The sequence below is a fragment of the Hyla sarda genome, unplaced genomic scaffold (assembly GCF_029499605.1).
Source record: "Hyla sarda isolate aHylSar1 unplaced genomic scaffold, aHylSar1.hap1 scaffold_1900, whole genome shotgun sequence".
NCBI lineage: Eukaryota > Metazoa > Chordata > Amphibia > Anura > Hylidae > Hyla > Hyla sarda.
In genome coordinates, this window is record NW_026608554.1 from 37,846 (window position 1) to 63,374 (window position 25,529).

General features: G+C 49.4%; 7 non-coding genes and 4 pseudogenes across 7 annotated transcripts; all 11 read right to left on the reverse strand.

Moving 5' to 3' along the window:
- Window positions 1-1,468: 1,468 nt before the first annotated feature.
- On the reverse strand, window positions 1,469-1,659 carry LOC130316039 (U2 spliceosomal RNA). Its single transcript, XR_008863430.1, has one exon. It is a non-coding gene; the product is annotated as a U2 spliceosomal RNA (small nuclear RNA).
- Window positions 1,660-3,748: 2,089 nt separating this feature from the next.
- LOC130316048 (U2 spliceosomal RNA) lies at window positions 3,749-3,933 on the reverse strand. The gene has a single exon (XR_008863437.1). It is a non-coding gene; the product is annotated as a U2 spliceosomal RNA (small nuclear RNA).
- A 699-nt stretch (window positions 3,934-4,632) lies between these two features.
- On the reverse strand, window positions 4,633-4,820 carry LOC130316055 (U2 spliceosomal RNA). The gene has a single exon (XR_008863441.1). It is a non-coding gene; the product is annotated as a U2 spliceosomal RNA (small nuclear RNA).
- Window positions 4,821-6,909: 2,089 nt separating this feature from the next.
- On the reverse strand, window positions 6,910-7,085 carry LOC130316046 (U2 spliceosomal RNA; annotated as a pseudogene).
- Window positions 7,086-12,995: 5,910 nt separating this feature from the next.
- Window positions 12,996-13,162, reverse strand: LOC130316051 (U2 spliceosomal RNA; annotated as a pseudogene).
- A 2,093-nt stretch (window positions 13,163-15,255) lies between these two features.
- On the reverse strand, window positions 15,256-15,446 carry LOC130316041 (U2 spliceosomal RNA). The gene has a single exon (XR_008863432.1). It is a non-coding gene; the product is annotated as a U2 spliceosomal RNA (small nuclear RNA).
- A 2,083-nt stretch (window positions 15,447-17,529) lies between these two features.
- Window positions 17,530-17,717, reverse strand: LOC130316050 (U2 spliceosomal RNA). The gene has a single exon (XR_008863439.1). It is a non-coding gene; the product is annotated as a U2 spliceosomal RNA (small nuclear RNA).
- A 695-nt stretch (window positions 17,718-18,412) lies between these two features.
- LOC130316053 (U2 spliceosomal RNA) lies at window positions 18,413-18,572 on the reverse strand (annotated as a pseudogene).
- A 2,077-nt stretch (window positions 18,573-20,649) lies between these two features.
- On the reverse strand, window positions 20,650-20,834 carry LOC130316049 (U2 spliceosomal RNA). Its single transcript, XR_008863438.1, has one exon. It is a non-coding gene; the product is annotated as a U2 spliceosomal RNA (small nuclear RNA).
- A 695-nt stretch (window positions 20,835-21,529) lies between these two features.
- On the reverse strand, window positions 21,530-21,689 carry LOC130316054 (U2 spliceosomal RNA; annotated as a pseudogene).
- Window positions 21,690-23,772: 2,083 nt separating this feature from the next.
- Window positions 23,773-23,963, reverse strand: LOC130316042 (U2 spliceosomal RNA). Its single transcript, XR_008863433.1, has one exon. It is a non-coding gene; the product is annotated as a U2 spliceosomal RNA (small nuclear RNA).
- Between the last annotated feature and the right edge of the window lie 1,566 nt (window positions 23,964-25,529).

Here is a 25,529-nt window from a genome sequence, read left to right on the forward strand (position 1 = left end):
CATCATAGCACTGTAGTTCTGAGGGTTCAAGATGGATGCAACAATCTCCTGTTGCTTCTATGAAGGCCGTAATAGACGACATCACCAAACAGCTCCATAGTCACATACACAGCAAAGGAGAGATGTTGTTTACACCTAGTGATGTCAGTGGTATTGAGTGACATCACAGCACAGTGCTAAGGCTCCTGGGCCTGGACACAGCAGCGGCTGCAATATCTCAACGGAGAATACGTTTATATCTATGTGTGTGTGTGCGCATATATATATATATATATATATATATATATATATTTCTCCGCCGAAATCACTTTTAAACCCATTTCCACCTTTTTTTCCCTTCTCTTCCTCTTACTTTTTTTTCACGTTTTTTTACGTTTTTCTCCTTTTCGCCTCTTTTCTGGGCGTATTATTCTTCTTTTTCTTCTTTTTTTTCGTCTAATGCATACCCCATCAGTGCAGCAATGCTTATTCAATACCGCCAGCAGATGGAGACACTGGGGGATAATTTTCTAAGGATTTATACTGATTTTTCCTGTCTGAATTTGTCGCACAGAAAGTTGCAGGCCAAATATGTGTGACATTTCTGCGACTTTAGCTTCTAGAGCATTTTTACAACATTATACATAGGTGCTGAATACATAAAAAGCGACTGTTCAGCGACAGACAAGTCGCATCGGCTGAAAGTAGGCCAGAATGTCAGTCCATGTTGGAGCAGGTTTAGATACAGTCTAAAGCATAGATCTCAAAGTCTGTGCACAGAATTTAGCAAGGGCCTCGCACCTTCTGATGCATCAGGTAGGTGCACAATAGCATAGCCTAACCCTCTGTACTTTGGTCTATATTGATGCGGGACATAGACAGCCAGCTGATGACCAATCCATTAGTGCAATGGATGGCTGGAAGCATTTGTCTTTGCCTTTGCAATACCACAGAAGCAATGCATGGTCAATGTACAGCAATGACACACCTGTGTGAACAGCCAGGAGACCCCCCCCCCCCCCCCCCATGTTATGTTACATAGTTACATAGTTAGTACGGTCGAAAAAAGACATATGTCCATCACGTTCAACCAGGGAATTAAGGGGTAGGGGTGTGGCGCGATATTGGGGAAGGGATGAGATTTTATATTTCTTCATAAGCATTAATCTTATTTTGTCAATTAGGAACATTCAGCACCCACCCGCTATCAAGGCAGCTGCCTATCATGTCATGCCCTACCTGCACAGGTGTGCTGGCTACTCAAATGATCCAATTAAGGAGGCCATTTAGTCAGCAGCAGCAGAAGTCCTGTGCCTGGACGCTCCAACAGGGGCCAGACACAAGCAGAAGCAGAAGCAGCAGCAGCAGCAGCAGCACCACCTTTTGTTTTTTGGCTGCAGCAGCAGCAAGGCCCACAGGGCTGGCTAGCTGGCTAGCCAGCAAGCAGGTAGCAATGAAAGTAGGAATCTTTCTTTTTAACCCTGTAAGGGGGTGGTGCACTGTACCCGAAGATACTGCCATATCGGGTCAATGCATAGGGCGACGGAAGCAAGCTTCGAAATCGGCCCCCGTTCTCAAAAATCCATTTAATATATGGTCCCCAGATAGGGGACGTATCAGATATTAAACTGATAAGAACAGATACTACACTTGATCTTAGCCAAAAGGCCGAGAAGCGATAACCGTGAAAGGGGCGGGCCCAACAAGGTCCCCTTCATGGGCACTATCACTGCTTGCTGTCAGGGAGGCTGCCAGACAATTTTCCATGCACACTCTGGGCTGGGGGGCAGTCAACCACCAGTACACACAGCAGAACCTAAACCCATACCATTATTGCTAAGCAGCAAGACAGGGGCCCATTGCACTCCCACGGGGCCTTTTTAAATGCAATCCATAACCCGGATTTGCCAGGAACCCTTCTTACTCCTCCTACTTGCATGTGACACTGGGCTTAGGATCTGCATAGGAAACACACACACAAGCACACACCTACCTTTGTTGCCTGCAGATGCCTCCTTGGCTGTCCCCAAACGGTATCAAACCAACACCCACGGGAAGCTGTAAGCATAGAGGACATGCCTGCACCCCATTGGACTTACCTGTGTGGGTTAAATCCGGGTTATTTGACAACCTATGGCGGTGATGGTTCTGCTCAGGCAGAGCAGTGCTGATGCTCCTCATAAAGCTGTCGCTGCTGTGAAGGTTCTAGGTGACATCACAAATCCCTTTGGTTACATACACAACAAAGCTGGGTTGTTGTTGTTTACACTCTGCAAGGCCTGTGGAAGTGAGTGACATCATAGCACTGTAGTTCTGAGGGTTCAAGATGGATGCAACAATCTCCTGTTGCTTCTATGAAGGCCGTAATAGACGACATCACCAAACAGCTCCATAGTCACATACACAGCAAAGGAGAGATGTTGTTTACACCTAGTGATGTCAGTGGTATTGAGTGACATCACAGCACAGTGCTAAGGCTCCTGGGCCTGGACACAGCAGCGGCTGCAATATCTCAACGGAGAATACGTTTATATCTATGTGTGTGTGTGCGCATATATATATATATATATATATATATATATATATATATATATATATATTTCTCCGCCGAAATCACTTTTAAACCCATTTCCACCTTTTTTTCCCTTCTCTTCCTCTTACTTTTTTTTCACGTTTTTTTACGTTTTTCCCCTTTTCGCCTCTTTTCTGGGCGTATTATTCTTCTTTTTCTTCTTTTTTTTCGTCTAATGCATACCCCATCAGTGCAGCAATGCTTATTCAATACCGCCAGCAGATGGAGACACTGGGGGATAATTTTCTAAGGATTTATACTGATTTTTCCTGTCTGAATTTGTCGCACAGAAAGTTGCAGGCCAAATATGTGTGACATTTCTGCGACTTTAGCTTCTAGAGCATTTTTACAACATTATACATAGGTGCTGAATACATAAAAAGCGACTGTTCAGCGACAGACAAGTCGCATCGGCTGAAAGTAGGCCAGAATGTCAGTCCATGTTGGAGCAGGTTTAGATACAGTCTAAAGCATTGATCTCAAAGTCTGTGCACAGAATTTAGCAAGGGCCTCGCACCTTCTGATGCATCAGGTAGGTGCACAATAGCATAGCCTAACCCTCTGTACTTTGGTCTATATTGATGCGGGACATAGACAGCCAGCTGATGACCAATCCATTAGTGCAATGGATGGCTGGAAGCATTTGTCTTTGCCTTTGCAATACCACAGAAGCAATGCATGGTCAATGTACAGCAATGACACACCTGTGTGAACAGCCAGGAGACCCCCCCCCCATGTTATGTTACATAGTTACATAGTTAGTACGGTCGAAAAAAGACATATGTCCATCACGTTCAACCAGGGAATTAAGGGGTAGGGGTGTGGCGCGATATTGGGGAAGGGATGAGATTTTATATTTCTTCATAAGCATTAATCTTATTTTGTCAATTAGGAACATTCAGCACCCACCCGCTATCAAGGCAGCTGCCTATCATGTCATGCCCTACCTGCACAGGTGTGCTGGCTACTCAAATGATCCAATTAAGGAGGCCATTTAGTCAGCAGCAGCAGAAGTCCTGTGCCTGGACGCTCCAACAGGGGCCAGACACAAGCAGAAGCAGAAGCAGCAGAAGCAGCAGCAGCACCACCTTTTGTTTTTTGGCTGCAGCAGCAGCAAGGCCCACAGGGCTGGCTAGCTGGCTAGCCAGCAAGCAGGTAGCAATGAAAGTAGGAATCTTTCTTTTTAACCCTGTAAGGGGGTGGTGCACTGTACCCGAAGATACTGCCATATCGGGTCAATGCATAGGGCGACGGAAGCAAGCTTCGAAATCGGCCCCCGTTCTCAAAAATCCATTTAATATATGGTCCCCAGATAGGGGACGTATCAGATATTAAACTGATAAGAACAGATTTTTTTTTTTTTTTTTTTTATCTAAAGCCAAGGAACGTGCTTTCGATTCACCCAAAGTGCAAGAAAAAGTGCAAACGTGTTACACTAAAAAAACGTGCACAAAGGATGCGGTCTATCGCAAGCCCTTCTCCGATAGGAGAGAGGCCCCCCAACAAACCTTACCCTTCGCCTCCGGACCAAAAGGTACCTGCGAGGTTCCAGGTTTGATGTCCCTTTTCGCCGAAGCTACTAGGGGACCACAAATGCTCCCGGCATCCCCCTTGGCGTTAGCCAAGGTATCTGCCCGCAGAGCCGATTACGGTAGGTACCCTGCCAAAGCAGGAGTACCCGGGGTGTTTGCAGGGAGGTGCGGAACCTAATGGCCACACACACCTCCCCTAGACCGCCAGGAGGGACACCCAGAAGGGCTACCGCATCCTGACAAATCCTGTGAACACACAACACGCAAAAAGTGACACAGTGAGACAAAAAAAAAAATAAATAAATAAGTGAATGTGTGCAGATATACTGCCCGGACATCCGGCCGGATCTTTAAAAATTTCTCTGATCCTAGCCAGAAGGCCGGGAATCAAGAGGTGAGTGCCACAAGGTGAAGAGATTATGGTGCCCGTGCTTCAACTCAGTGAGTCTATTCTCCCAGTGAGTTTCGGCACCTCGGGGTCACCACTCCCCGAGGCACAAAAGTACCTCGGCTCTAGACCCTCTCAGCCTCATGGCGAGACCCGGAGGGAACAGGTCACATCGGGGCAGCCGTCGAGCTGATTCCTCAGAACCAGCCCCGGAAAGCCCTGGTACACCTGCATCCTCCATGCAGCACCCATCCCCACCAGCCCCATACCGGCGTTACTGTACACTGGCATGAAAAACTGATAAGAACAGATACTACACTTGATCTTAGCCAAAAGGCCGAGAAGCGATAACCGTGAAAGGGGCGGGCCCAACAAGGTCCCCTTCATGGGCACTATCACTGCTTGCTGTCAGGGAGGCTGCCAGACAATTTTCCATGCACACTCTGGGCTGGGGGGCAGTCAACCACCAGTACACACAGCAGAACCTAAACCCATACCATTATTGCTAAGCAGCAAGACAGGGGCCCATTGCACTCCCACGGGGCCTTTTTAAATGCAATCCATAACCCGGATTTGCCAGGAACCCTTCTTACTCCTCCTACTTGCATGTGACACTGGGCTTAGGATCTGCATAGGAAACACACACACAAGCACACACCTACCTTTGTTGCCTGCAGATGCCTCCTTGGCTGTCCCCAAACGGTATCAAACCAACACCCACGGGAAGCTGTAAGCATAGAGGACATGCCTGCACCCCATTGGACTTACCTGTGTGGGTTAAATCCGGGTTATTTGACAACCTATGGCGGTGATGGTTCTGCTCAGGCAGAGCAGTGCTGATGCTCCTCATAAAGCTGTCGCTGCTGTGAAGGTTCTAGGTGACATCACAAATCCCTTTGGTTACATACACAACAAAGCTGGGTTGTTGTTGTTTACACTCTGCAAGGCCTGTGGAAGTGAGTGACATCATAGCACTGTAGTTCTGAGGGTTCAAGATGGATGCAACAATCTCCTGTTGCTTCTATGAAGGCCGTAATAGACGACATCACCAAACAGCTCCATAGTCACACACACAGCAAAGGAGAGATGTTGTTTACACCTAGTGATGTCAGTGGTATTGAGTGACATCACAGCACAGTGCTAAGGCTCCTGGGCCTGGACACAGCAGCGGCTGCAATATCTCAACGGAGAATACGTTTATATCTATGTGTGTGTGTGTGCGCATATATATATATATATATATATATATATATATATTTCTCCGCCGAAATCACTTTTAAACCCATTTCCACCTTTTTTTCCCTTCTCTTCCTCTTACTTTTTTTTCACGTTTTTTTACGTTTTTCTCCTTTTCGCCTCTTTTCTGGGCGTATTATTCTTCTTTTTCTTCTTTTTTTTCGTCTAATGCATACCCCATCAGTGCAGCAATGCTTATTCAATACCGCCAGCAGATGGAGACACTGGGGGATAATTTTCTAAGGATTTATACTGATTTTTCCTGTCTGAATTTGTCGCACAGAAAGTTGCAGGCCAAATATGTGTGACATTTCTGCGACTTTAGCTTCTAGAGCATTTTTACAACATTATACATAGGTGCTGAATACATAAAAAGCGACTGTTCAGCGACAGACAAGTCGCATCGGCTGAAAGTAGGCCAGAATGTCAGTCCATGTTGGAGCAGGTTTAGATACAGTCTAAAGCATAGATCTCAAAGTCTGTGCACAGAATTTAGCAAGGGCCTCGCACCTTCTGATGCATCAGGTAGGTGCACAATAGCATAGCCTAACCCTCTGTACTTTGGTCTATATTGATGCGGGACATAGACAGCCAGCTGATGACCAATCCATTAGTGCAATGGATGGCTGGAAGCATTTGTCTTTGCCTTTGCAATACCACAGAAGCAATGCATGGTCAATGTACAGCAATGACACACCTGTGTGAACAGCCAGGAGACCCCCCCCCCCCCCCCCCCATGTTATGTTACATAGTTACATAGTTAGTACGGTCGAAAAAAGACATATGTCCATCACGTTCAACCAGGGAATTAAGGGGTAGGGGTGTGGCGCGATATTGGGGAAGGGATGAGATTTTATATTTCTTCATAAGCATTAATCTTATTTTGTCAATTAGGAACATTCAGCACCCACCCGCTATCAAGGCAGCTGCCTATCATGTCATGCCCTACCTGCACAGGTGTGCTGGCTACTCAAATGATCCAATTAAGGAGGCCATTTAGTCAGCAGCAGCAGAAGTCCTGTGCCTGGACGCTCCAACAGGGGCCAGACACAAGCAGAAGCAGCAGAAGCAGAAGCAGCAGCAGCACCACCACCTTTTGTTTTTTGGCTGCAGCAGCAGCAAGGCCCACAGGGCTGGCTAGCTGGCTAGCCAGCAAGCAGGTAGCAATGAAAGTAGGAATCTTTCTTTTTAACCCTGTAAGGGGGTGGTGCACTGTACCCGAAGATACTGCCATATCGGGTCAATGCATAGGGCGACGGAAGCAAGCTTCGAAATCGGCCCCCGTTCTCAAAAATCCATTTAATATATGGTCCCCAGATAGGGGACGTATCAGATATTAAACTGATAAGAACAGATTTTTTTTGATTGAAAGAGCTTTATTTTCCGTTCAGTCATTACAAGTCGTACAATAAATTACAGTCACACAAAGCATGATAGTACAATACACAGCAAAGGTTCCCTAAGCTATACATCGCACACCATGCTACTCTAACATTCAGCTCAATCCTGCAATATAAAGGCACAAGAGATCAAACAAAAACCAAATAATACAATCTGTGATCGGGGTAGGGGTGTGGGCGACTATGTGGGGGTAGGGAGGGGGCGGATCACAGGGCCAAACTGTTGGGCTGTATCTTCAGGGAGACATGGGAGAAGGAGAGGGGTCTTCACTCCTCTTCTTCCTCATCAACGGCCGAGCTGTCCAAGATGGAATAGTCTCTAAGCAGGTTCTTGATGAACCTGCGGCAGTCCCGGACGGACATGTTTTCCCTGTTGATCACGAGGCGGTTCCTGGCAAGCCACACTGCGTCCTTAAAACAGTTCATAAGGCGCCAGGCCTCCTGGATGGCCTCCACGTCGTGGGTCCCAGGGAACAGGCCGTAAAGCACCGAATGGTACGATAGGCAGCTCCTGGGCACTGAGTCTCTGAGTTCCTGTTCTAGGGCGTCCAACAGACCCTGTGCAAAGGGGCACTGCCAAAACACGTGGAAAGATGTTTCCTCCACGTAGGGGCAACGGGGGCAGTACCGGGTCTTGCACAGGTTGCGGGCATGCATGAATGACCTGAGAGAGAGACCTCCCATGACGGCCATCCACGACAAGTCCTTGTGTCCATTGGTAAGCCGCTTTGAGGCCACGTTGTTCCAAACTGTCTCTGCAGTGGCTGCGGGGAGTCCCGGAACCAGCTCGGTCGAGTCCTTAGCTCGGATGAGCTTGTGGATTGTCTTTGGCTTCCATAGGTCTGGTTTCAGTCCTTCCAGCTGGTGCTCCCTCACAAACCGGACAACATCCCCATAGAACCAGGGAGTGTTCCAGTTGTAAGGGATGGAGCTGTCCCACTTGTCCCAGCCCAGCTGTCTCCAGAGGGGCATGAGAAGCAAGCGAGACATGGACCTGCCCGCTGAGCCAGTCTTTTCAACAAGAGTCCGCTGCACCGTGACACATGCAAAGGAGGCCCTCAGCAGAGCGGGGATGTCGGGTATTCCCTTCCCACCCTTGCGGGGTTCCTTGTACATCACGGTCCTCTTGACTCTGTCCATTTTGCCCCAGACGAAGCCAAACACTGTCCGGGTGATGGCCTTGCAAACGGTGGTATGGGGAGGCCAGGCCTGTGCGGTATATTGGAGCACAGGCAAAACTTCACTCCGCAGGACAAGTGCCTTGCCTTCCATCGTGAGCTTTCTGGAGCTCCACAGTCCGATCTTTGAGTTTATCCTTCCTAGTCGGTCTTGCCAAGACTTAAGGGCCGCTCCTTCCTTCCCGAACCAGACTCCAAGAATTTGAATGAAGTCCGGCTTAACGGCAAAGGGGAAGGGGGCGGAAGAAGCCAGGTGCCACTCCCCGAAGAGCATGGCCTCCGACTTCCCGCAGTTGACTTTTGCCCCCGAAGCTCTGCCGAAGTCCTCGCAGGTCTGGACGAGTGCAGTCACCGAACGCTGGTCAGCGCAGAAGACGGTCACGTCGTCCATGTAGAGCGAGCACTTGACCTCGTGGCGATCTGGTCCTGGTGCGGTGATCCCTCTGATCTCTCCATTCTGCCGGATAGTCTCAGCGAAGAGCTCTATAACACAAACAAAAAGGAGAGGTGAAAGAGGGCAGCCTTGTCTAACCCCTGAAAGAATAGGAAAGGGGTCAGTCTTCCAGCCGTTCACCAACACCGTGCTGTAAATGTCAAAATACATAACGTTAACAAAAGAGCAAAACATCTTCCCCAGACCCAGCCTGCGCAAAACCCTGTCCATGAATGCGTGGGAGACACGGTCGAACGCCTTCTCCTGATCTAAGCTGACCAGGGCGGCGCGGCCCCCGCGGTCCTGGATGTAATGGACCGTGTCTCTCACAAGGGCAAGGCTGTCGGCAATCCTGCGGCCAGGAATGCTGCAGGTCTGGTCCGGATGGACGATCCGCCCCATGACAGGTTTCAGCCTGTTGGCCAGCACCTTGGCGAGGATCTTGTAGTCCACGTTCAGGAGAGAGATGGGACGCCAGTTTTTCAGGTCACATCTCTCCCCCTTCCGCTTATACAAGATCGTGATCATCCCTTCCCTCAACGACGGAGGCATTCTGCCCCCCACCACCATCTCCTCGTACACCTCCAACAGGTCCGGACAGATCAGGTCACCCAGCGCTACGTAGAGCTCGGCCGGGAGACCGTCACTGCCCGGGGTCCTGCCGGGCTTAAAGGATTTAGCGGCAGAGAGCAGCTCCCCCACCGTCAAGGGATCGTCCATAGCCGCCGCACCTGCGGGATCAACAACGTTAGTGACACCTGACAGGAACCTCTCGGCGGCTTCGGGGTCGGATGACTTGGGGGCGTAGAGGTTGCTGTAGAAGTCGTGGACGACCCCCATCACTTCCTCCTTGCCGCTCCTCATGTGTCCGGTCTCATCTCGTAGCTCAGTCAGGGGCGTGTGGCCGGCATGGAGCTTCCTGAAAAAGAAAGAGTTACATTTCTCACCCTTCTCCAGGTTCTCCACCTTGGAACGAAAGACGATTCGCTTGGATTCCTCCTCAAAGTGCCTTTTCAAGCTCTTTTTGGTCTCCTCCAGCTCCTCCCTGACGTCCCAGCCACACTGGAGCAGGTCCTGCAGGGACCGCAGCTCGCGCTGCAGTTTCCTCAAGTCCCACTTCTTCGCACACGCCTGTTGTCTGCCTTTTGCCTGAAAGAAACAACGGAATTCGACTTTAACATATTCCCACCAATCGCTGATGCACTTGAACAGACATTTGTCATTTCGCCATACAAGGTAAGCATCCCTAAGTTCCTCCATGACCTCCCTCTGCTCCAACAGGGCACAATTCAACTTCCAGGAGCCCGGGCCAGGTGGGAATCCATGGCCCAGAGTCCCCCGGAATCGAATGGCCCTGTGGTCAGAGAAGAAGCAGGGGACCATAGAGTACGACACCTTTCTGACTGCTCTCGAAGTGAAGATGAAGTCTATCCGAGAACGGAGCGAGCCATCGGGGCGGCTCCACGTATAGTTTACGGAGCCGTTCCCGACGGACCCGACAACGTCCTGCAAGGATGCCTCCGTCACCATCTCAATCAGCAGTTTAGACGTCACGTCCAGGTTGGCGGATGTGCCAGAACTGCGCCCGTCCACCTCAATGGGGCAGTTGAAGTCACCACCCAACACTACTGCTCTAGTGGTGGCGAGTTCAGCCCGCAGGGCCTGGAGAACCTCCAGTCGGACATCCCTCTCAGGGGAGGCATACACGTTGATGAGCCGCACGGGCTCACCCGCCCAGGAACCGTCTGCGACAAGAAGTCTGCCACAGACGAGCTCCCGGACGGAATCAAGTGCAAAGTTACCTCCCCTGATCAGGATGGCCACCCCCGCAGACCTATTGTCGCCCCCACCAGACCAGTAGGAAGGGCCGTGAGGCCACTGCCTGGCCAGATGGTTGTAAGACCTAGAAGCAGACAAAGCACATTCCTGCAACATGTAAACATCACACCTCTGGGAATCTAAGAACGTAAGAACAGTCTGAAATCTAAACCAAGCTCTAATACTCCTCACATTAATGCAGAAGATGTTGAGATCAGCCATGGGAATAAAAAGAGAGGTTAGTTCTGATACTAGTTACCAGTCTGGTCGGACGGGTCCTCTTCTCTGGCGCCTGTCGGCTCCTGTGGCTTCTCGTAGCGCCCTTCCAAGAACTCGTCGTAGACCGTGTTGGACGGAGTGTCCAGGATTTTCTTAACCTCTGGGTCCTGCAGCAGCTCCTCCATAGATTGAGCTTGGACTGGCTCTGCTTGGACCTGCTCCACTTGGGCCTGCTCCATCACCTCCTCTCCTTCTGAAGCCTCAAGGCTCTCGCAGACCTGCTCCATCTCCTCCTCCTCATCTGAAGCTTGAGGGGTCTCGCAGGTCTCGATTATCTTTCTTTTGTGGGACTCTTCTGATACGTTGTCCCTTCCTTTCCTCTTCCTCTGTATGGTACCTGGGGGAGGAAGCACAGGAAAGTCCTCCGAAGGGCGGGCACCAGCAGCTGGAGGGGGGTTAGGTGCTGCTGGGCCAGGAGAGAAAGGAGGCTGGGTGGGGCGGGGGGCAGGAGAGAGTGCCCGGGCAGGGGAGGACGGGGCAGGGGTGGGCCGGGCAGGGGAGGACGGGGCAGGGGTGGGCCGGGCAGGGGAGGACGGGGCAGGGGTGGGCCGGGGTGGGGTACGGGGGGCAGGGGTGGGCCGGGGTGGGGTACGGGGGGCAGGGGTGGGGCGGGATGGGGCAGGAGGGGCGGGGGTGGGACGGGATGGGGCAGGAGGGGCAGGGGTGGGACGGGATGGGGCAGGAGGGGCAGGGGTGGGACGGGATGGGGCAGGAGGGGCAGGGGTGGGACGGGATGGGGCAGGGGTGGGACGGGATGGGGCAGGGGTGGGACGGGATGGGGCAGGGGTGGGACGGGATGGGGCAGGGGTGGGGCGGGATGGGGCAGGAGATGGGGCGGGAGGGGCAGGGGATGGGGCGGGAGGGGCAGGGGATGGGGCGGGAGGGGCAGGGGAGGGGCGGGACGGGGCAGGGGTGGTGGCTTTCGCCTTCTTACCCTCCTTGGTCGGCTTGGCCATCCGTGGTGTTGGCTCCGGAGCTGGGGCTGGCTTCGGTGCTCTCGCTGCCACAGATGCCCATGTTCTCTCCCTCTGGGGGCAGTCCTTGTAGCTGTGGGCTGCCAGTCCGCAGAGGTTGCAGGTCTTGCTCTTGGGGCAGTCCTTGGTCGTGTGACCTGTCACACGGCAATACCTGCAGGCATCCTCCGTACAGTCCTTGCCCTCGTGGCCCATCTTGCCACATCTCCTGCAGGTCTGCGGCATGTCCGGGTAGAAGATAAGTCCTGTGGAGTTGCCCAAGGAAAATGTCGTTGGCAGGTGCTGTAGTCCGTCTGGAGAAGCAGGGTTCTTGTTGAGTCTGACGACCACAGACCACTTGCAGGTCCAGTATCCGAGTGAGTTCAGGATGCGGGTGGGCTCCCTCACCACGGTGCAGAAGCGCTTCAGGAAGGTCGAGATGTCCGTGCCTGGGGTGTGTGGGTTCCGCATTGAGACCGTCACCCGCCTCTCCTCTCTTTGAATAAGGCAGTTGCCCACAAAGCGAGAGAAAGGGGATTCGGGACTCGCCGCTTTCACCACCTCCCAGTATCTTCTACAGGTCCCAATGGTGGCAAAGGTGATGTAGAAGATTCCCGAAAAGAAGGTTGCTATTCCCAGGGTGTCAGCCGTGGGGAAGCCTTGATCCGCCAGCATCTTCTTGCAGAACACGTCGTGGGACATGTCCGGCACCCTTCCGTCCACGGGCTTGAGCTTCAAGGCAACAGTCTGCCTCATCCAGGGCTCCAGGGTTGGAGCTTCCAGGTTAGGAATTCTGCCGCCCTTCTGCCTTGCCGTGGTGGAGGTTGAAGCTTGCTGTGGTTGGGGCTGGACCTCCAGGCCTTGCCCTGCAGCCTCCTGGGTGGACTTGCTGGTTGAGGCCATGGCTTCTTCCAGCAGGCTCTTTTCCGCTTCCTTGCTTGCTTGTGGAGAGAGGCTTCGCAAAGTCCTCTTTACCGGGTGGGAGGAGCTATGCAGATCCGGTCCCGGTGGGAGGAGCTATGCAAATCCTTCTCCAGAGGCAGCGAGTTTCTTCGAAAAGATTCTGCGCCGCCTTCCTCTTCGCCGCTGTTCCGGAATTCACCGCCGATTCCCTTCTTCCAGGTTCTTCGTAGGCTTCTTCCGGAGCTGCAGTCTTCAAGATCTTTTCCTTCTTCAGATGTTCCGAGGCAGGCAGGAGACGATCTTCAGGTGGTATGCTCTAGAGAAATGCGGTTCTAATAAGAACGAAAAGTACTGCAATCGTACTACGCAAAATCTCTACCACAATGCTTGGAGTTCTTCAGACCGTAGCGATCATGGTATCTCCCCTGCCAGGTAAGTACTGGTAAGAACAGATACTACACTTGATCTTAGCCAAAAGGCCGAGAAGCGATAACCGTGAAAGGGGCGGGCCCAACAAGGTCCCCTTCATGGGCACTATCACTGCTTGCTGTCAGGGAGGCTGCCAGACAATTTTCCATGCACACTCTGGGCTGGGGGGCAGTCAACCACCAGTACACACAGCAGAACCTAAACCCATACCATTATTGCTAAGCAGCAAGACAGGGGCCCATTGCACTCCCACGGGGCCTTTTTAAATGCAATCCATAACCCGGATTTGCCAGGAACCCTTCTTACTCCTCCTACTTGCATGTGACACTGGGCTTAGGATCTGCATAGGAAACACACACACAAGCACACACCTACCTTTGTTGCCTGCAGATGCCTCCTTGGCTGTCCCCAAACGGTATCAAACCAACACCCACGGGAAGCTGTAAGCATAGAGGACATGCCTGCACCCCATTGGACTTACCTGTGTGGGTTAAATCCGGGTTATTTGACAACCTATGGCGGTGATGGTTCTGCTCAGGCAGAGCAGTGCTGATGCTCCTCATAAAGCTGTCGCTGCTGTGAAGGTTCTAGGTGACATCACAAATCCCTTTGGTTACATACACAACAAAGCTGGGTTGTTGTTGTTTACACTCTGCAAGGCCTGTGGAAGTGAGTGACATCATAGCACTGTAGTTCTGAGGGTTCAAGATGGATGCAACAATCTCCTGTTGCTTCTATGAAGGCCGTAATAGACGACATCACCAAACAGCTCCATAGTCACATACACAGCAAAGGAGAGATGTTGTTTACACCTAGTGATGTCAGTGGTATTGAGTGACATCACAGCACAGTGCTAAGGCTCCTGGGCCTGGACACAGCAGCGGCTGCAATATCTCAACGGAGAATACGTTTATATCTATGTGTGTGTGTGCGCATATATATATATATATATATATATATATATATATATATATATATATATTTCTCCGCCGAAATCACTTTTAAACCCATTTCCACCTTTTTTTCCCTTCTCTTCCTCTTACTTTTTTTTCACGTTTTTTTACGTTTTTCTCCTTTTCGCCTCTTTTCTGGGCGTATTATTCTTCTTTTTCTTCTTTTTTTTCATCTAATGCATACCCCATCAGTGCAGCAATGCTTATTCAATACCGCCAGCAGATGGAGACACTGGGGGATAATTTTCTAAGGATTTATACTGATTTTTCCTGTCTGAATTTGTCGCACAGAAAGTTGCAGGCCAAATATGTGTGACATTTCTGCGACTTTAGCTTCTAGAGCATTTTTACAACATTATACATAGGTGCTGAATACATAAAAAGCGACTGTTCAGCGACAGACAAGTCGCATCGGCTGAAAGTAGGCCAGAATGTCAGTCCATGTTGGAGCAGGTTTAGATACAGTCTAAAGCATAGATCTCAAAGTCTGTGCACAGAATTTAGCAAGGGCCTCGCACCTTCTGATGCATCAGGTAGGTGCACAATAGCATAGCCTAACCCTCTGTACTTTGGTCTATATTGATGCGGGACATAGACAGCCAGCTGATGACCAATCCATTAGTGCAATGGATGGCTGGAAGCATTTGTCTTTGCCTTTGCAATACCACAGAAGCAATGCATGGTCAATGTACAGCAATGACACACCTGTGTGAACAGCCAGGAGACCCCCCCCCCCCCCATGTTATGTTACATAGTTACATAGTTAGTACGGTCGAAAAAAGACATATGTCCATCACGTTCAACCAGGGAATTAAGGGGTAGGGGTGTGGCGCGATATTGGGGAAGGGATGAGATTTTATATTTCTTCATAAGCATTAATCTTATTTTGTCAATTAGGAACATTCAGCACCCACCCGCTATCAAGGCAGCTGCCTATCATGTCATGCCCTACCTGCACAGGTGTGCTGGCTACTCAAATGATCCAATTAAGGAGGCCATTTAGTCAGCAGCAGCAGAAGTCCTGTGCCTGGACGCTCCAACAGGGGCCAGACACAAGCAGAAGCAGAAGCAGCAGAAGCAGCAGCAGCACCACCTTTTGTTTTTTGGCTGCAGCAGCAGCAAGGCCCACAGGGCTGGCTAGCTGGCTAGCCAGCAAGCAGGTAGCAATGAAAGTAGGAATCTTTCTTTTTAACCCTGTAAGGGGGTGGTGCACTGTACCCGAAGATACTGCCATATCGGGTCAATGCATAGGGCGACGGAAGCAAGCTTCGAAATCGGCCCCCGTTCTCAAAAATCCATTTAATATATGGTCCCCAGATAGGGGACGTATCAGATATTAAACTGATAAGAACAGATACTACACTTGATCTTAGCCAAAAGGCCGAGAAGCGATAACCGTGAAAGGGGCGGGCCCAACAAGGTCCCCTTCATGGGCACTATCACTGCTTGCTGTCAGGGAGGCTGCCAGACAATTTTCCATGCACACTCTGGGCTGGGGGGCAGTCAACCACCAGTACACACAGCAGAACCTAAACCCATACCATTATTGCTAAGCAGCAAGACAGGGGCCCATTGCACTCCCACGGGGCCTTTTTAAATGCAATCCATAACCCGGATTTGCCAGGAACCCTTCTTACTCCTCCTACTTGCATGTGACACTGGGCTTAGGATCTGCATAGGAAACACACACACAAGCACACACCTACCTTTGTTGCCTGCAGATGCCTCCTTGGCTGTCCCCAAACGGTATCAAACCAACACCCACGGGAAGCTGTAAGCATAGAGGACATGCCTGCACCCCATTGGACTTACCTGTGTGGGTTAAATCCGGGTTATTTGACAACCTATGGCGGTGATGGTTCTGCTCAGGCAGAGCAGTGCTGATGCTCCTCATAAAGCTGTCGCTGCTGTGAAGGTTCTAGGTGACATCACAAATCCCTTTGGTTACATACACAACAAAGCTGGGTTGTTGTTGTTTACACTCTGCAAGGCCTGTGGAAGAGAGTGACATCATAGCACTGTAGTTCTGAGGGTTCAAGATGGATGCAACAATCTCCTGTTGCTTCTATGAAGGCCGTAATAGACGACATCACCAAACAGCTCCATAGTCACATACACAGCAAAGGAGAGATGTTGTTTACACCTAGTGATGTCAGTGGTATTGAGTGACATCACAGCACAGTGCTAAGGCTCCTGGGCCTGGACACAGCAGCGGCTGCAATATCTCAACGGAGAATACGTTTATATCTATGTGTGTGTGTGCGCATATATATATATATATATATATATATATATATATATATATATTTCTCCGCCGAAATCACTTTTAAACCCATTTCCACCTTTTTTTCCCTTCTCTTCCTCTTACTTTTTTTTCACGTTTTTTTACGTTTTTCTCCTTTTCGCCTCTTTTCTGGGCGTATTATTCTTCTTTTTCTTCTTTTTTTTCGTCTAATGCATACCCCATCAGTGCAGCAATGCTTATTCAATACCGCCAGCAGATGGAGACACTGGGGGATAATTTTCTAAGGATTTATACTGATTTTTCCTGTCTGAATTTGTCGCACAGAAAGTTGCAGGCCAAATATGTGTGACATTTCTGCGACTTTAGCTTCTAGAGCATTTTTACAACATTATACATAGGTGCTGAATACATAAAAAGCGACTGTTCAGCGACAGACAAGTCGCATCGGCTGAAAGTAGGCCAGAATGTCAGTCCATGTTGGAGCAGGTTTAGATACAGTCTAAAGCATAGATCTCAAAGTCTGTGCACAGAATTTAGCAAGGGCCTCGCACCTTCTGATGCATCAGGTAGGTGCACAATAGCATAGCCTAACCCTCTGTACTTTGGTCTATATTGATGCGGGACATAGACAGCCAGCTGATGACCAATCCATTAGTGCAATGGATGGCTGGAAGCATTTGTCTTTGCCTTTGCAATACCACAGAAGCAATGCATGGTCAATGTACAGCAATGACACACCTGTGTGAACAGCCAGGAGACCCCCCCATGTTATGTTACATAGTTACATAGTTAGTACGGTCGAAAAAAGACATATGTCCATCACGTTCAACCAGGGAATTAAGGGGTAGGGGTGTGGCGCGATATTGGGGAAGGGATGAGATTTTATATTTCTTCATAAGCATTAATCTTATTTTGTCAATTAGGAACATTCAGCACCCACCCGCTATCAAGGCAGCTGCCTATCATGTCATGCCCTACCTGCACAGGTGTGCTGGCTACTCAAATGATCCAATTAAGGAGGCCATTTAGTCAGCAGCAGCAGAAGTCCTGTGCCTGGACGCTCCAACAGGGGCCAGACACAAGCAGAAGCAGAAGCAGCAGAAGCAGCAGCAGCACCACCTTTTGTTTTTTGGCTGCAGCAGCAGCAGCAAGGCCCACAGGGCTGGCTAGCTGGCTAGCCAGCAAGCAGGTAGCAATGAAAGTAGGAATCTTTCTTTTTAACCCTGTAAGGGGGTGGTGCACTGTACCCGAAGATACTGCCATATCGGGTCAATGCATAGGGCGACGGAAGCAAGCTTCGAAATCGGCCCCCGTTCTCAAAAATCCATTTAATATATGGTCCCCAGATAGGGGACGTATCAGATATTAAACTGATAAGAACAGATTTTTTTTTTTTTTTTTTTTTTATCTAAAGCCGAGGAACGTGCTTTCGATTCACCCAAAGTGCAAGAAAAAGTGCAAACGTGTTACACTAAAAAAAAACGTGCACAAAGGATGCGGTCTATCGCAAGCCCTTCTCCGATAGGAGAGAGGCCCCCCAACAAACCTTACCCTTCGCCTCCGGACCAAAAGGTACCTGCGAGGTTCCAGGTTCGATGTCCCTTTTCGCCGAAGCTACTAGGGGACCACAAATGCTCCCGGCATCCCCCTTGGCGTTAGCCAAGGTATCTGCCCGCAGAGCCGATTACGGTAGGTACCCTGCCAAAGCAGGAGTACCCGGGGTGTTTGCAGGGAGGTGCGGAACCTAATGGCCACACACACCTCCCCTAGACCGCCAGGAGGGACACCCAGAAGGGCTACCGCATCCTGACAAATCCTGTGAACACACAACACGCAAAAAGTGACACAGTGAGACAAAAAATAAATAAATAAGTGAATGTGTGCAGATATACTGCCCGGACATCCGGCCGGATCTATAAAAATTTCTCTGATCCTAGCCAGAAGGCCGGGAATCAAGAGGTGAGTGCCACAAGGTGAAGAGATTATGGTGCCCGTGCTTCAACTCAGTGAGTCTATTCTCCCAGTGAGTTTCGGCACCTCGGGGTCACCACTCCCCGAGGCACAAAAGTACCTCGGCTCTAGACCCTCTCAGCCTCATGGCGAGACCCGAAGGGAACAGGTCACATCGGGGCAGCCGTCGAGCTGATTCCTCAGAACCAGCCCCGGAAAGCCCTGGTACACCTGCATCCTCCATGCAGCACCCATCCCCACCAGCATGAAAACTGATAAGAACAGATACTACACTTGATCTTAGCCAAAAGGCCGAGAAGCGATAACCGTGAAAGGGGCGGGCCCAACAAGGTCCCCTTCATGGGCACTATCACTGCTTGCTGTCAGGGAGGCTGCCAGACAATTTTCCATGCACACTCTGGGCTGGGGGGCAGTCAACCACCAGTACACACAGCAGAACCTAAACCCATACCATTATTGCTAAGCAGCAAGACAGGGGCCCATTGCACTCCCACGGGGCCTTTTTAAATGCAATCCATAACCCGGATTTGCCAGGAACCCTTCTTACTCCTCCTACTTGCATGTGACACTGGGCTTAGGATCTGCATAGGAAACACACACACAAGCACACACCTACCTTTGTTGCCTGCAGATGCCTCCTTGGCTGTCCCCAAACGGTATCAAACCAACACCCACGGGAAGCTGTAAGCATAGAGGACATGCCTGCACCCCATTGGACTTACCTGTGTGGGTTAAATCCGGGTTATTTGACAACCTATGGCGGTGATGGTTCTGCTCAGGCAGAGCAGTGCTGATGCTCCTCATAAAGCTGTCGCTGCTGTGAAGGTTCTAGGTGACATCACAAATCCCTTTGGTTACATACACAACAAAGCTGGGTTGTTGTTGTTTACACTCTGCAAGGCCTGTGGAAGAGAGTGACATCATAGCACTGTAGTTCTGAGGGTTCAAGATGGATGCAACAATCTCCTGTTGCTTCTATGAAGGCCGTAATAGACGACATCACCAAACAGCTCCATAGTCACATACACAGCAAAGGAGAGATGTTGTTTACACCTAGTGATGTCAGTGGTATTGAGTGACATCACAGCACAGTGCTAAGGCTCCTGGGCCTGGACACAGCAGCGGCTGCAATATCTCAACGGAGAATACGTTTATATCTATGTGTGTGTGTGCGCATATATATATATATATATATATATATATATATTTCTACGCCGAAATCACTTTTAAACCCATTTCCACCTTTTTTTCCCTTCTCTTCCTCTTACTTTTTTTTCACGTTTTTTTACGTTTTTCTCCTTTTCGCCTCTTTTCTGGGCGTATTATTCTTCTTTTTCTTCTTTTTTTTCGTCTAATGCATACCCCATCAGTGCAGCAATGCTTATTCAATACCGCCAGCAGATGGAGACACTGGGGGATAATTTTCTAAGGATTTATACTGATTTTTCCTGTCTGAATTTGTCGCACAGAAAGTTGCAGGCCAAATATGTGTGACATTTCTGCGACTTTAGCTTCTAGAGCATTTTTACAACATTATACATAGGTGCTGAATACATAAAAAGCGACTGTTCAGCGACAGACAAGTCGCATCGGCTGAAAGTAGGCCAGAATGTCAGTCCATGTTGGAGCAGGTTTAGATACAGTCTAAAGCATAGATCTCAAAGTCTGTGCACAGAATTTAGCAAGGGCCTCGCACCTTCTGATGCATCAGGTAGGTGCACAATAGCATAGCCTAACCCTCTGTACTTTGGTCTATATTGATGCGGGACATAGACAGCCAGCTGATGACCAATCCATTAGTGCAATGGATGGCTGGAAGCATTTGTCTTTGCCTTTGCAATACCACAGAAGCAATGCATGGTCAATGTACAGCAATGACACACCTGTGTGAACAGCCAGGAGACCCCCCCCCCCCCCATGTTATGTTACATAGTTACATAGTTAGTACGGTCGAAAAAAGACATATGTCCATCACGTTCAACCAGGGAATTAAGGGGTAGGGGTGTGGCGCGATATTGGGGAAGGGATGAGATTTTATATTTCTTCATAAGCATTAATCTTATTTTGTCAATTAGGAACATTCAGCACCCACCCGCTATCAAGGCAGCTGCCTATCATGTCATGCCCTACCTGCACAGGTGTGCTGGCTACTCAAATGATCCAATTAAGGAGGCCATTTAGTCAGCAGCAGCAGAAGTCCTGTGCCTGGACGCTCCAACAGGGGCCAGACACAAGCAGAAGCAGAAGCAGCAGAAGCAGCAGCAGCACCACCTTTTGTTTTTTGGCTGCAGCAGCAGCAAGGCCCACAGGGCTGGCTAGCTGGCTAGCCAGCAAGCAGGTAGCAATGAAAGTAGGAATCTTTCTTTTTAACCCTGTAAGGGGGTGGTGCACTGTACCCGAAGATACTGCCATATCGGGTCAATGCATAGGGCGACGGAAGCAAGCTTCGAAATCGGCCCCCGTTCTCAAAAATCCATTTAATATATGGTCCCCAGATAGGGGACGTATCAGATATTAAACTGATAAGAACAGATTTTTTTTTTTTTTTTTTTATCTAAAGCCGAGGAACGTGCTTTCGATTCACCCAAAGTGCAAGAAAAAGTGCAAACGTGTTACACTAAAAAAAAACGTGCACAAAGGATGCGGTCTATCGCAAGCCCTTCTCCGATAGGAGAGAGGCCCCCCAACAAACCTTACCCTTCGCCTCCGGACCAAAAGGTACCTGCGAGGTTCCAGGTTCGATGTCCCTTTTCGCCGAAGCTACTAGGGGACCACAAATGCTCCCGGCATCCCCCTTGGCGTTAGCCAAGGTATCTGCCCGCAGAGCCGATTACGGTAGGTACCCTGCCAAAGCAGGAGTACCCGGGGTGTTTGCAGGGAGGTGCGGAACCTAATGGCCACACACACCTCCCCTAGACCGCCAGGAGGGACACCCAGAAGGGCTACCGCATCCTGACAAATCCTGTGAACACACAACACGCAAAAAGTGACACAGTGAGACAAAAAATAAATAAATAAGTGAATGTGTGCAGATATACTGCCCGGACATCCGGCCAGATCTATAAAAATTTCTCTGATCCTAGCCAGAAGGCCGGGAATCAAGAGGTGAGTGCCACAAGGTGAAGAGATTATGGTGCCCGTGCTTCAACTCAGTGAGTCTATTCTCCCAGTGAGTTTCGGCACCTCGGGGTCACCACTCCCCGAGGCACAAAAGTACCTCGGCTCTAGACCCTCTCAGCCTCATGGCGAGACCCGAAGGGAACAGGTCACATCGGGGCAGCCGTCGAGCTGATTCCTCAGAACCAGCCCCGGAAAGCCCTGGTACACCTGCATCCTCCATGCAGCACCCATCCCCACCAGCATGAAAACTGATAAGAACAGATACTACACTTGATCTTAGCCAAAAGGCCGAGAAGCGATAACCGTGAAAGGGGCGGGCCCAACAAGGTCCCCTTCATGGGCACTATCACTGCTTGCTGTCAGGGAGGCTGCCAGACAATTTTCCATGCACACTCTGGGCTGGGGGGCAGTCAACCACCAGTACACACAGCAGAACCTAAACCCATACCATTATTGCTAAGCAGCAAGACAGGGGCCCATTGCACTCCCACGGGGCCTTTTTAAATGCAATCCATAACCCGGATTTGCCAGGAACCCTTCTTACTCCTCCTACTTGCATGTGACACTGGGCTTAGGATCTGCATAGGAAACACACACACAAGCACACACCTACCTTTGTTGCCTGCAGATGCCTCCTTGGCTGTCCCCAAACGGTATCAAACCAACACCCACGGGAAGCTGTAAGCATAGAGGACATGCCTGCACCCCATTGGACTTACCTGTGTGGGTTAAATCCGGGTTATTTGACAACCTATGGCGGTGATGGTTCTGCTCAGGCAGAGCAGTGCTGATGCTCCTCATAAAGCTGTCGCTGCTGTGAAGGTTCTAGGTGACATCACAAATCCCTTTGGTTACATACACAACAAAGCTGGGTTGTTGTTGTTTACACTCTGCAAGGCCTGTGGAAGTGAGTGACATCATAGCACTGTAGTTCTGAGGGTTCTAGATGGATGCAACAATCTCCTGTTGCTTCTATGAAGGCCGTAATAGACGACATCACCAAACAGCTCCATAGTCACATACACAGCAAAGGAGAGATGTTGTTTACACCTAGTGATGTCAGTGGTATTGAGTGACATCACAGCACAGTGCTAAGGCTCCTGGGCCTGGACACAGCAGCGGCTGCAATATCTCAACGGAGAATACGTTTATATCTATGTGTGTGTGTGCGCATATATATATATATATATATATATATATATATATATATATATTTCTCCGCCGAAATCACTTTTAAACCCATTTCCACCTTTTTTTCCCTTCTCTTCCTCTTACTTTTTTTCACATTTTTTTACGTTTTTCTCCTTTTCGCCTCTTTTCTGGGCGTATTATTCTTCTTTTTCTTCTTTTTTTTCGTCTAATGCATACCCCATCAGTGCAGCAATGCTTATTCAATACCTCCAGCAGATGGAGACACTGGGGGATAATTTTCTAAGGATTTATACTGATTTTTCCTGTCTGAATTTGTCGCACAGAAAGTTGCAGGCCAAATATGTGTGACATTTCTGCGACTTTAGCTTCTAGAGCATTTTTACAACATTATACATAGGTGCTGAATACATAAAAAGCGACTGTTCAGCGACAGACAAGTCGCATCGGCTGAAAGTAGGCCAGAATGTCAGTCCATGTTGGAGCAGGTTTAGATACAGTCTAAAGCATAGATCTCAAAGTCTGTGCACAGAATTTAGCAAGGGCCTCGCACCTTCTGATGCATCAGGTAGGTGCACAATAGCATAGCCTAACCCTCTGTACTTTGGTCTATATTGATGCGGGACATAGACAGCCAGCTGATGACCAATCCATTAGTGCAATGGATGGCTGTAAGCATTTGTCTTTGCCTTTGCAATACCACAGAAGCAATGCATGGTCAATGTACAGCAATGACACACCTGTGTGAACAGCCAGGAGACCCCCCCCCCCATGTTATGTTACATAGTTACATAGTTAGTACGGTCGAAAAAAGACATATGTCCATCACGTTCAACCAGGGAATTAAGGGGTAGGGGTGTGGCGCGATATTGGGGAAGGGATGAGATTTTATATTTCTTCATAAGCATTAATCTTATTTTGTCAATTAGGAACATTCAGCACCCACCCGCTATCAAGGCAGCTGCCTATCATGTCATGCCCTACCTGCACAGGTGTGCTGGCTACTCAAATGATCCAATTAAGGAGGCCATTTAGTCAGCAGCAGCAGAAGTCCTGTGCCTGGACGCTCCAACAGGGGCCAGACACAAGCAGAAGCAGAAGCAGCAGAAGCAGCAGCAGCACCACCTTTTGTTTTTTGGCTGCAGCAGCAGCAAGGCCCACAGGGCTGGCTAGCTGGCTAGCCAGCAAGCAGGTAGCAATGAAAGTAGGAATCTTTCTTTTTAACCCTGTAAGGGGGTGGTGCACTGTACCCGAAGATACTGCCATATCGGGTCAATGCATAGGGCGACGGAAGCAAGCTTCGAAATCGGCCCCCGTTCTCAAAAATCCATTTAATATATGGTCCCCAGATAGGGGACGTATCAGATATTAAACTGATAAGAACAGATACTACACTTGATCTTAGCCAAAAGGCCGAGAAGCGATAACCGTGAAAGGGGCGGGCCCAACAAGGTCCCCTTCATGGGCACTATCACTGCTTGCTGTCAGGGAGGCTGCCAGACAATTTTCCATGCACACTCTGGGCTGGGGGGCAGTCAACCACCAGTACACACAGCAGAACCTAAACCCATACCATTATTGCTAAGCAGCAAGACAGGGGCCCATTGCACTCCCACGGGGCCTTTTTAAATGCAATCCATAACCCGGATTTGCCAGGAACCCTTCTTACTCCTCCTACTTGCATGTGACACTGGGCTTAGGATCTGCATAGGAAACACACACACAAGCACACACCTACCTTTGTTGCCTGCAGATGCCTCCTTGGCTGTCCCCAAACGGTATCAAACCAACACCCACGGGAAGCTGTAAGCATAGAGGACATGCCTGCACCCCATTGGACTTACCTGTGTGGGTTAAATCCGGGTTATTTGACAACCTATGGCGGTGATGGTTCTGCTCAGGCAGAGCAGTGCTGATGCTCCTCATAAAGCTGTCGCTGCTGTGAAGGTTCTAGGTGACATCACAAATCCCTTTGGTTACATACACAACAAAGCTGGGTTGTTGTTGTTTACACTCTGCAAGGCCTGTGGAAGTGAGTGACATCATAGCACTGTAGTTCTGAGGGTTCAAGATGGATGCAACAATCTCCTGTTGCTTCTATGAAGGCCGTAATAGACGACATCACCAAACAGCTCCATAGTCACATACACAGCAAAGGAGAGATGTTGTTTACACCTAGTGATGTCAGTGGTATTGAGTGACATCACAGCACAGTGCTAAGGCTCCTGGGCCTGGACACAGCAGCGGCTGCAATATCTCAACGGAGAATACGTTTATATCTATGTGTGTGTGTGTGCATATATATATATATATATATATATATATATATATATATATATATATATTCTCCGCCGAAATCACTTTTAAACCCATTTCCACCTTTTTTTCCCTTCTCTTCCTCTTACTTTTTTTTCACGTTTTTTTACGTTTTTCTCCTTTTCGCCTCTTTTCTGGGCGTATTATTCTTCTTTTTCTTCTTTTTTTTCGTCTAATGCATACCCCATCAGTGCAGCAATGCTTATTCAATACCGCCAGCAGATGGAGACACTGGGGGATAATTTTCTAAGGATTTATACTGATTTTTCCTGTCTGAATTTGTCGCACAGAAAGTTGCAGGCCAAATATGTGTGACATTTCTGCGACTTTAGCTTCTAGAGCATTTTTACAACATTATACATAGGTGCTGAATACATAAAAAGCGACTGTTCAGCGACAGACAAGTCGCATCGGCTGAAAGTAGGCCAGAATGTCAGTCCATGTTGGAGCAGGTTTAGATACAGTCTAAAGCATAGATCTCAAAGTCTGTGCACAGAATTTAGCAAGGGCCTCGCACCTTCTGATGCATCAGGTAGGTGCACAATAGCATAGCCTAACCCTCTGTACTTTGGTCTATATTGATGCGGGACATAGACAGCCAGCTGATGACCAATCCATTAGTGCAATGGATGGCTGGAAGCATTTGTCTTTGCCTTTGCAATACCACAGAAGCAA